Raw genomic sequence first — 11,308 nt, 5'->3', positions numbered from 1 at the left:
GATTGCTGACCCATAGAGTAGTTCTATTTTTAGATTTTCCAGAACCTTCATACTGTTTTCCTTAATGGCTGTACTTAAATTCTAACCAGCAGTGTACAAATGTTCCCTTCTCTCCACACCATCACCAATGCTTGTTATTTATTGTCCTTTTTATAACAGCCATCCTAACAGATGGGAGGTGATATCTCATTGTTATTTAACCAGCAACTGTAAAAATCCTACAAGAAAACATAGGGCAAAAGCTCCTTGACATTGATTCAGATAATAACTTATTAAATATGACACTAAAAGCACAAGAAACAAAAAACAGAAATACAAGTAGGAGTACATCTAACCCTAAAGCTTCTGCACAGGAGAAACCAATCAATGAAATTAAAAAGCAGCTTATGAACTTGGAGAAAATATTTGTAACAATATATCTCATAAGGGGTTAATATCAAAATACATAAGAAACCCACACAACTGAATAGAAAAGAGAATATTCACCACAATCTAATAACCTGATTTAAAAGAAGCAAAGAACCTGAATAGACATTTATCTTAAAAAAAAAAAAAAGATATAAATATGGCTAACAAGTGCTCAACATCAGTATTCATCAGGAAAATGCAGATCAACGTCCTTATTTACTTTATATATTATATATATAATTTATTTCACACAATATGTGTACAGCAGGTACAGTAATCTGCATCCTACAACAGAGGACCCTGAGACTGGTGACTCGGGGATGCATCTGCATGGAGCCGGCCTGGGGTGGGGTGGATGGTGCTGAAGAGGACAGCAGATGACGTAGAACCAGGGGCAGCGACTCACCTGAGACCCCTCAGCAGAGGAGCCTCAAAGCTCAGTCCCCAAAGCTCAGTAGCACCCTCTGGGGACCTGCTCCCTGCTGGCTTGGGCAGCACCATGGACAGAGGACAGGTGGGTGAGGTTGTCAGAAAAGAATGGTGGGAGGAGGACAGCCAGGTGCCCCAAGCCAGGGCCCCTGAGAACCTCCTGAGGCTATGAATTGGGTAGAGGGCCAAGCTGGCCACCTGTGGGGCCCTCAGTCACCCTCATTACCTCTGGTGCCATGGCAGCAGTGCACAGCAGCCCAATTAGTAAGTGGACAAGGCAGGCATGTTCATGGATCAGAGGAGTCTTGTTCAAGGGCTTTTACAGGATGAAGGTAAAAGAAGGGCCACTGTGGCTGGAGAGAGGGTCAAAGCCTCTGGGTCAGATACAATGGAGAAACGAGGAAAAGGGAAGGGGTGGTGGCCAATATGCAGGAGAGGCTGGTGGATGCGGGATGGTCAGAGTCTATTAGACAGGATGGGCTCCAGGTGCATCCTAGCTGTACTGGGCGCTTCTCAGCCTTCCTGGAATTGAACCAGGTGATGTGGTCACTTTTTGGGAGATTGTTGTCAGGGCCCAGCCACACACCCCTGGGCAACACTGTCCCATGTCAGGACTGGATTTGCTCAGCTCCCACAGGGGATGCTGCCTGCAGCCCAGGAGGGGCAGCCCCACTGTGCAACCCGAGCCCCCATGGATCCTGAGCAGTCCCTGCCTGGCCTTGTACTCTTTCTGCTCCTTTGCCCCAGCCCCTCCTGAGTGTCAGCCAGCACGGAGGCCTTGTCTATCCTTTCTTCCCTATGCAGGCTCCTGGGCTGAGACCTGGGTCGGATGGGGATGGGGATAGTCCTTCCCTGAGGCCTGCTCAGGAAAGGGAATGGCCCCCAGCCTGGTCCTGGTCCTCAGCTCTCCTCCCATTGCCTTACAGTGAGACAGAGCTGCCCCTGTCTGTGCCCTGGAGGTGGAGGTAAGAGCCTGACCCTGCTGTATGGGGGCTGCTCCATAGATGGGCGACTTGGCGGGGGGGGGGGGGTGTGTGATGCGGAGGCCGTGGCCTGTGGGCATGCGTGCTGGGAATGGGAGTGACACACTGTCACTGGGAGAGGCCACAGTTCCTGCTGAATCTCACCCCAAACTCTAGCCCTGCAGGCTTTTAACCACAGCCACCACCGAGAATCACAGTAGTGTCTCAGGAGTCGCTGCCCGCTGCCCACCAGGCCCTCCCTGGGGGCCAAGACCCAACCAAAGCCCAGCGTGTCTGTGCCCTGGGAACAATGTGTCCTATGGTCATAAGGCCAAGCCGCCAGTGGCCACTCATCAGGGGCTTGGTTCTGTCCTATTCTGGCTCCTTCCAGTTCAGTCCCATCAGGACCCCTAACTACATGACCCAGCATCCAAGAATCACTGCAGGAAGCCTGGCAGCTCAGCTCACTCCATCACTTCTTACTGACAGCAAAAACATCAGGGCATCAGACACACAGATGTCTATAAATGCTTAACTGGAATAAATCTAGGTACAACAAGAAGGCGCAGCTGTGAGTGAGGGTCCCCCATGACTGCTCTTCAGGGTTTAGGACAGGCGCCCATTGTTGCTTCCTGGTGCTGCCTGCCTCTCAGACAGGGCAGGGCACACTTTCCTCACCAAAAGGACAACACGTCTTGTCCCTTGCCCTCCTGCCCATCCCTGCAAGGATCACCTTGCTGGGAGGAATCCGATGCCTGGGCATGGGCCGCTTCTAAGCCAGAAACAGGAACACCTTCTGGACACCCCATAGGAAGGAATAAATCCAGATCAGAGTTCACAACCTGAGCTCTTTCCTACTCTTCATGAAAAGGGAGGCTCAGTCCTAGGAGACTGAACCTCTCCTGAGGAACTGTGCAGCCAAAGACTGGAAACTTCCAGAATCCTTAGACTCGGATCCCCCTGAAGTCTGTCTCACCAGAGCATCTTCTGTCCATAGATGTCTCATTGGGTCTACAAATGAATACTTACAGAGGTCTGGGGCCTAGCATGGTCACTCCTACTGAATGTCGAGAAGACAAAGGCCAAGAACCCAAGGAAACACCAGGTCTGGCCCTTTCACACCCAACCAGAGTAGGATGCATAGGCCAGACTGTGTCAGAAGCCCAGTTACCCAGATGGGAAGTCAACCCCAAGGGGGCAGAAGGGGGCAGTCACACATCCTGGGCAGACAGTGGTGTGGGGAACACAGGTGAGCTGCACGCCGCTGACTTTCGCTGGCTATGGAAATATAGTATCTGCAGAAAAAAACCCCTTTCCTTGCAGAACGGCTGTTTTATGACAGCGGTTTTGGCAGTGACTCTTGTGTCTGTTCTGAGGCTTGGCCCTGCTCTATAGAAAATGGAGCAGGCCAAGATATCTTCAGTGAACATGCACCAGAATGACCTAGATGTGAACCAAACCTTCACAAGCCATGCCACGTTCAGAGAGCGCCTCAGCGTCAAGTAAGGCAGGCGGGGCGTGGAGGGTCCCAGGGGAGGTGGGGAATCCGGAGGGATGGGGCATCTGAGGGACAGTGGGGAGGTCTCAGGACAGGGTAGGGTCTCAGAGAAGAGGGTGACAGCCCAGCCTACTGCCTGGAGATCTGGCCTTCAGAAGGGTCTGCAGAGAGGCCTGGAAGAGTGAGGTTTTCAGGGCAGTCCAGGGGGCTCTGAACACCTCTGCTCCTTCCTTGAAGACAAGAAAATGTTGTGCACCCAGACTGCCACCTTAAAGTGGCCCCTACAGTGCTTGATTGATGGGACAAGTGTGCACAGGAAACTCAGTCCAGGGACCCTGCCCACGGGTCTGGCTCCTCCAGAAGGACCCAGCTCCTCTCCTCTGCACAGGAGGCAAAGGAAGATCCCTGCAGGGCACACAAACCATGCCCTGCCTGACAGAGGGCATCACACGGCTGGGGCTGGGACTCGGGGCCAGCATCCTGGGCAGACTGGGCAGGACTCATCTTGGGAGAGCACTTAGGGAGCCCCCTCTTTCAAGGGTCACATTTGATGGAGATGAGAACACCCCCATAAGGAGCTGCAGGACCTTATCTGATCCAGCCTCCTGGGGGAGGTCTCATCCCATGCAGAGGGGGCCCCTGGCACCACAGACTGAGGCCCCAGTAGGCCCTGCTTAGGTCACCAGCCCTCCAGCATGAAGGGCCAGGTCCTCCCATGCCTGCTGCTCCCAAAAACCCCTACTTCAAGCTCATCACATGCTCATCCTGAGGTTCTGGTACATCTGCCTTCTGCAGGGCAAGTGCATGCTCATAGCCAGGGTACACACAGCATTGAAAGTGCACAGAACCCTGTCCCCATGTGCTCGAGAGTGCCGAGGGAGCACACAAGCACACAAAACCTGGCCCGAGGGCAGTGCTCACACTGTCCACAGGACCCTCTGCTTTAACCCAGAGGGAGGGCCAAATCAAGTCAGGCCTGGTGGCCTGGACAGGGCACCATGAGTCCTCCTGAAACTGAACCCACCCCTGACACAACTCAGATGAAAGGCATGAGTGTGGAGACCACTTCTCTGCCTGGGCCTCCCCCCATTTGTGGCCTCCTGTGCAGAGCTGGACCCCAGGGGTGTCCAGAAAGGACCCAGCACTGCCTAGTGTGAGGTGCCCATGGTAGAAACAGGGTGAAGGCACAGACCCCTCCCAGGAGATCCCTCCTGGCCTGATGCCCAGCCCCAAATCTAGACCCCTCTCCTGAAGCTCTCCCTGTTTGTCCTGTGGGAGCTTTCCTAAGATGCACTGTCCCAGGCCTGGGCTCTGGATGATGATGTGGTTGTGAAGCACTTTCAGGCCTCCATGGCTGAGCTCAGAAAGATGCACTGTGACCACTGCCCCCAAGGTGGTCTCCAGCACCAGGTCCCCTCCTGAGTCACCATCTAAGACAGTAAATAGTGGGGAGTGCCCAGGACCCTCCATCCCTGCTCCCCAGGCCTTCCTTCTCCTCCTCTTCCTTCTCTAAGAAGCTTCTAAAAACAGGCCAGCTGGGCCCCAGGGCAGGTGCTGGACTCACCTCAGTAACAGGGTAGGGAATGAGGGCAAGACCCCTCCAAGCCCCCACCACACACTTCCCCTCCTGCCCTAGAAGAACCCTGGAGGGTTCGGTCCTGTCTGTGCTAGCTCACACCCATAGCTGCCAGCACCAACAGGGCCAGAGTGCAGTAGGGGTCCCCACTCACGAGTTCCTATACTACACGTAGTAAACACCCCTCACTGTGGGATCAGCAGGGACACTCACTCACGAGCGCCCATACATACCCCAGGTGGTACACACCCCTCACTGTGGGATCAGCAGCCTGTAGGGGTTTCTTCAGTGTCAGACCAGGTGGGTTACTAGAGACCCCAAAACTCCAAGGACCCAGATATCTGGGGCCTAGCCGTACAAGGGGCAGATGGGCTTGGGGGAGAAGTGGACCAAGTTTGCTTTCCATTCAGCTAGGAAGGCCCTGGTCCTGGAGTGAGTGTCTCTGGCACCCAGTTCTCTGAGGGCATCCCTTAGCATGGAGACCCTCCCCAAGGGGGACAGGCTGGCCCTCCCTGGCCCACCAGCCCAGCTCCAGAAGCCCAGAAGCTGACGTGAGGCCAAGGCCCAGTAGCACAAGAAGAATTCCACAGAGCCCAGGACAGCAAGCCACTCTCTGGGGGCCCAGCGGCTCAAGATGTGGCAAGCCTGTTCCTATCTCAGGATAGACCATGAAATTTTTTTGGCGATTTCTGTGTTGGAATTCTCTCCCAAACTCCCCATGGACCTAGACATCTGGGACTCATGGTATCCACAGTGTAACTTTGAGAAGGGATTCCAAACCCCTGTTCTTTCTACATCTTCCCTGGACACCCCATAAGACAGGCCCTGGCGCTGAACCCCATCAGGACCCCAACAACCAGGCCTTGCCCAGCCCACTGAAAACCCAGCGGTAGGGCCATAGACACTCCCCTTGCATGGTGGCACCTGGATCTGACCTTTCTCAGGGGCCACTGACTAGTACAGCCTTAAAGGAGCCAAGATAGCACCCAGACAACCCCAGACAGCTCCTTAGCCCAGAGAAATCAGTGTCAGTGGGGAAGCTGGACTCAGAGGCTGCTGGAGGGGAGGGGGATTGTGGCATCTGCAGAGCCCCAGCCAGCCAGGAACCTGTCATATGTCCCCATGCCTGCCCACTGGTGTGACAGAGCCTCCCTTACAGGCAAACATCCCAGACCTACAGATGCCCAGCCCAGCCCAAGCCCTGGGAGAAAATGGGCCCAGGGGAGCCACGGGTGTCACAGAAATAGCCAAGATAACAAAACAGGGGACTGAGCTTCCTGGGGCACTGGCCAAAACTAGAATTTGGCCCAGGGAAGGACAAGCCCCTTAAAGCAGTGTGTGAGTACACAGGGCCCCCACAAGGCAGGGCATGCCTGGCAGGGCCAAGTCAGTGATGTTACCAGGCTCAAAGAGCAAACATCCACATCACCGAGGGTGGGATAGGAGCAAGTGGACCAGCATCCAACCTCTTCAACTCAAGGAAGCAGCGATGGCTGGACTCCTGCACCCTGAGTGGCCACCATCTGACCATCAATGGTGCACAGGCCAGAGACCATTGATCTATCGGGTGGTCCTAGGGCCCTGCTTCCACCACACAAGAACGACTTCAAATCGCACAATCAAGATGAAGCTATGCAAGAATGGGCCCAGGAGCCCGGGTGCCTGGGTCTACGGTCCTTGTCAGGTGTCAAGGACAGAAATAGTCAGAAAAGTTGTCTATGGTCAGAAAAAGTCAGAAAGGTAGTCTCACTCCTTGGAAGGAGGCTCCAAAGTGGAGACCAGAGCTGTAGCAGGAGGTGAGCTCCTGGCGGCCCTGAAATAGGCTCTGACAGGATCCCAGAGTCTGCTGTTCTGTCCTTCTATTTCTCCTTTTCCTTGAGGACTTGGAATCTTCCCCCATTTGATGGTGAGTCTGCAGCCATGGACAATCAATGTACAGAAGGACTTCTCAGTGGCCATTTCCACAGCCTGCCCTGTGGAAAGCTGATGAGAGCACACTGCTGTCTCTGCACAACAGTGATCATCCGGATCTCGCCAACAGGTAGAGATCATTTCTTAAATCTGTCTCAGTAATGGTATCCCCCAGACCACCAACATAGAGGGTGGGTAGACTTCTCTGCTGGTGGGTCCAGATGAAGCGTGGTTGAAGCCTGCTCTAGAAGCTTATCTGCTACGGGGTCATTGTTTCCACATGTCGTTCTTTAATATTCTGTTCAGCAAGGGGGTCATCTGGATCTGCAGGCTTCTCATGTCTGTGCGGACACTCCTCTCCTCTCTCACCCTCTCCCTTTACCCATAAAGAGCAAATGTGGGGCTTATTCCTTAAGCAGCAGAGTGTGGTCTGGGCCAGTTTAGGCAGCATGTCACTGGTGCATGCGGCTTTCCCCAGCGGGAGAGCTGGTCATATTCTATTAGGGTTAGAAAATCCTCTCTCCATATCTGCAGTGGCCTTTTAAAGACAGTTCTGCATCATGAACCTGGATGGGCAGTCATACTCCAGGTGTGAGAGGCGGGTCTGATGGACATTTTCTGCAGGCTCAGCACCCTTCAGTCTTCTTGGAATGCATGTGCACCACACAGCTCCAGCCAGACACTGAATGGCCAGGCACAGATTTTGCATTTTTTTCTCATAGTTTTCCTTTGGTCATTCAGATACACGGGTTTTCTCCAGGACATATGTGACACAGAAGAGAGACGTATCCTCCCAGTTTTGTCTGTTTTAGGTGCTGGAGCCCAGAGAGGTCTCCTCTTGAGAGGGTCGGTCGGCAGGCAGCAGTAGCTTTTGAGGTGGGAGAGAGGACCCCCACAATGCTGGCAGCCCCAGCTCTTCTTTCTGGCTGTTCTTGAGACAACTGCCTTTGACCACATGTGATTCATCTTTCTTTACTCAAGACAAACCTCGCTCCCAAGGAATCTCCATTCTTGGAGGAAACTCTTGGCTTCCTGGTCTCTCCAAGAACTGGCCTGGAAGAGACAGAGAAATGTGAATGCACTTTGAAATACAGTGTATACTTGGTGCTTTTCAAAGACCTTCCCTCTACACCTACAGGGCTTAAGGAGACGTTGCGTCTGCTGCTGGGAGATGACAAAACCTTAAGTGAGAAGGTCAAGAACCAGAATCACAAGAAAAAGAAATGTTCAATCTCTAAACACATAGACATGTTGGGAAACATCTGTGTGTCTGGATATTTATTGTGTCCAATCATGGATAAAGACTCAAAAACTCGTGGGGCACGGTGGCTAATGCCCTTAATCCCAGCACTGTGGGAGGCCAAGGCAGGCGGATCACCTGAGGTCAGGAGTTCAAGACCAGCCTGGCCATCATGGCAAAACCCCATCTCTATTAAAAATACAAAAATTATCGGGGCATGGTGGTGTGAACCTGCAACCTAGCTACTTGAGAGGCTGAGGCAAGAGAGTCATTTGAACCCGGTAGTCAGAGGTCGCAGCGAGCCAAGATCACCCCACTGCACTCCAACCTGGTCAACAGGCTGGGCTGTCTCAAAAAAAAAAAAAAAAAACCAAACCAAACACAGGTGGGCATGGTGGCTCATGCCTGTAATCCCGGCACTTTGGGAGGCTAAGGAGGGCAGATCATGAGGTCAGGAGATCAAGACCATCGTGGCTAACACGGTGAAACCCTGTCTCTACTAAAAATACAAAAAATTAGCTGGGCATGGTGGCGGTTGCCTGTAATCCCAGCTACTTCAGAGGCTAAGGCGGGAGAATGGCTTCAACCCGAGAGGTGGAGCTTGCAGTGAGCCAAGATCGCGCCACTGCACTCCAGCCTGGGTGACAGAGCGAGACTCCATCTTAAAAAAAAAAAAAAAAAGAAAAAAACAACCAACAAAAAGAAACCTCAAAAGCAAAAAGATTTTGGCTAAGTTCTCCTGGCCTGGAAGGGCTCTTCCTTTGTTTTACGTGCAGGCAGGTGATCTGTCCTGAAAAGAGGCCTGTGGCCCCTTCCTGGTCACAAAGTCTTAATTGGTAAGAGCTCCAAGTACACAGAGCCACAGGTCCATCAACCATGGAGCTGCCTCTGCCGCCCAGGATGGAAACGCAGGGTAAAGGTGACTGAGGCTAGAACAAAAAGATTAGGGAAAAAATGAAAACTAATTTGAAAAAAATTAAACCAAAATATACTAGCATGAAGTAATTTTTATTAAAGCCTTGTCTGTGAATAAGTTAAATATGGTTAATCACAGTACTGTACATAATAACCTAAAATTTTATTGGCCAAGCACAGTGGCTCATGCCTGTAATCCCAGTGCTTTGGGAGGCCAAGGTGGGAGAATTGCATGAACCTAGGAATTGGCAACTAGCCTGGGCCACAGAGTGAGACCATGCCTCTGCCAAACACTAAAACATTAGCTGGGCATGGTGGCATGGCCTGTAAAACAATAAATAAACATGAAATTCTAACTACCACAAACTAAGCTACAATATTCATGTCATCACAAAGTAATAGTCAATTTATTTCAGTCCAAAAGAGATAACCAAGAATTGATTTCAAAATCAGTTCAGAGCTTTGCCTTCTCTGTATGGTGGAAGAGCAAGAAACAGACTCCCTCTAGCACCAAACACACAGGAAGCCAGACCAACCACATGAACCAGATGTTTCCAGACACTAGAAGCCTCTGCAAGGAGCACAGGACTGAGGTCTGGAGGCTGAAATCAAGAGAAGGGGCTGCGCTGCTGCCCCAGCTTAGAGCCTGCAGAGCCTCCTGGCAGTGCAGGGTGGGAGGACATAGGAAGAGCATGGAAGTCCACATGTTGAGGAGACAGGGTTGAGAATGTGAGGAGAGAAAAACATACGACTGAGTACCAGAAAGTAGGGAGGAGCGGCTGAAGTAGGGGTAAGATTGGCGAGTAGAACACGGGGACTCATTGAACCAATGGCACGTATATGGGTAAATACCAATCAAAATAAATAATATTACCCAGTACAAAAGGGAAAAGGGCACCCTACACTTTTTTTTTTTTGAGACAGAGTCACTCAGGCTGTAGTGTGCAGTGGCGCAATCTCAGCTCACTACAACCTCTGCCTCCTGGGTTCCAGTGATTCTCCTGCCTCAGCCTCCTTAGTAGCAGGATTACAGGCACACACCACCAACCCCAGCTAATTTTTGTATTTCTAGTAGAGACAGGGTTTCACTATGTCAATCAGGCTGGTCACAAACTCCTGACCTCGTGATCCACCTGCCTCGGCCTCCCAAAGTGCTGGAATTACAGGTGTGAGCCACCGTGCCTGGCCTACCCTACATTTTTTTCAGAGCATTTTCACAAGAAAACTTGTCATTATGAGTATAATATTGTCCAAAAGTAGCAGAGGAAGAAATATTTCCCAATATATTTTAGGAAGCTAGTATTACTGTCCAATAGAATCAGAGAAAGGCAGTACCAAAAAAGAAACCCTGTAAAACAGTATGCCTCATGAAACTCGATGTGGAAATCCCCAACAAAACATTATTCAACAGAACAACATGCTTCACCCATGGGTGAATTTCTTCAGCCACATGCTTCACCAATGGATGAATTTCTTCTGGGAATCATAAAGATTTGAGGATATCAAAGGAAATCTTGTATTAAGAATCTAAGTTGGAGACTCCTATCTTGAGTTGATTACTTTGAATTTTTGGTCCCAAAATATATACAGGACCAGGTCTAATTCTATGTGATCTTTATCACACGCAGCAGGATGCTGAAGAGAAATAGATACAACAGCAATATGGGAGTTATCCTCTCTAAAGCCCAACTGAAAAAACCCGGAGTCAGAAGTTTTACAAACAGAAAAACAACATACTTATTCTGAACCAGAGAAGAAGTAATTCAAACATTTAAATTGCTATGAGAATACTGACCTGTTAGAAACTGAAGGAGCGAGCAATACTTCTAAACTCCACGCTTTTCCATCCGAATACAGAGATAGACAACCTTGAATTTATCCAGTCATAACATTAATTTCCCTAAGAAATAAATCATAAAATAAATATTATACTCATGACATATTCTCTGCCTAAAAGAAGGCAAGATAAACTGAGCAGTTAATTATCAATGTAATAAATTATGTACAAGAATCTTATTGCTGCATTTTTTAACAATGAAACTAGAAACAATCTAAATTTCTATCAAAAAATAAACAGTGGGCCGGGCGCGGTGGCTCAAGCCTGTAATCCCAGCACTTTGGGAGGCCGAGACGGGTGGATCACGAGGTCAGAAGATCTAGACCATCCTGGCTAATACGGTGAAACCCCGTCTCTACTAAAAAATACAAAAAAACTAGCCGGGGGAGGTGGTGGGCGCCTGTAGTCCTAACTACTCGGGAGGCTGAGGCAGAAGAATGGCGTAAACCCGGGAGGCGGAGCTTGCAGTGAGCTGAGAACCGGCCACTGCACTCCAGCCTGGGTGGCAGAGCGAGACTCCGTCTCAGAAAAA

At 50.8% G+C, this 11,308-nt stretch overlaps 1 long non-coding RNA gene and 1 pseudogene across 1 annotated transcript in view; both read right to left on the bottom strand.

Moving 5' to 3' along the window:
• Window positions 1-6,539: 6,539 nt before the first annotated feature.
• LOC108513090 (pre-mRNA-splicing factor RBM22 pseudogene) lies at window positions 6,540-7,399 on the bottom strand (annotated as a pseudogene).
• A 137-nt stretch (window positions 7,400-7,536) lies between these two features.
• The window catches only part of LOC108513094 (uncharacterized), a 13,627-nt gene continuing 9,855 nt past the window's right edge, over window positions 7,537-11,308 (bottom strand). Inside the window, exons 3-4 of the long non-coding RNA XR_001880790.1 lie at window positions 10,735-10,839; window positions 7,537-7,837 (exon numbers count right to left, since the gene is read on the bottom strand). This is a non-coding gene — a long non-coding RNA (uncharacterized LOC108513094). The remainder of the gene's footprint in view (window positions 7,838-10,734; window positions 10,840-11,308) is intronic.

This window comes from Rhinopithecus bieti, unplaced genomic scaffold (genome assembly GCF_001698545.2).
Source record: "Rhinopithecus bieti isolate Rb0 unplaced genomic scaffold, ASM169854v2 scaffold_32090, whole genome shotgun sequence".
Classification (NCBI taxonomy): domain Eukaryota; kingdom Metazoa; phylum Chordata; class Mammalia; order Primates; family Cercopithecidae; genus Rhinopithecus; species Rhinopithecus bieti.
Note: the sequence above shows the minus strand (reverse complement) of the source record. Positions and strands in the feature narration are given on the sequence as shown.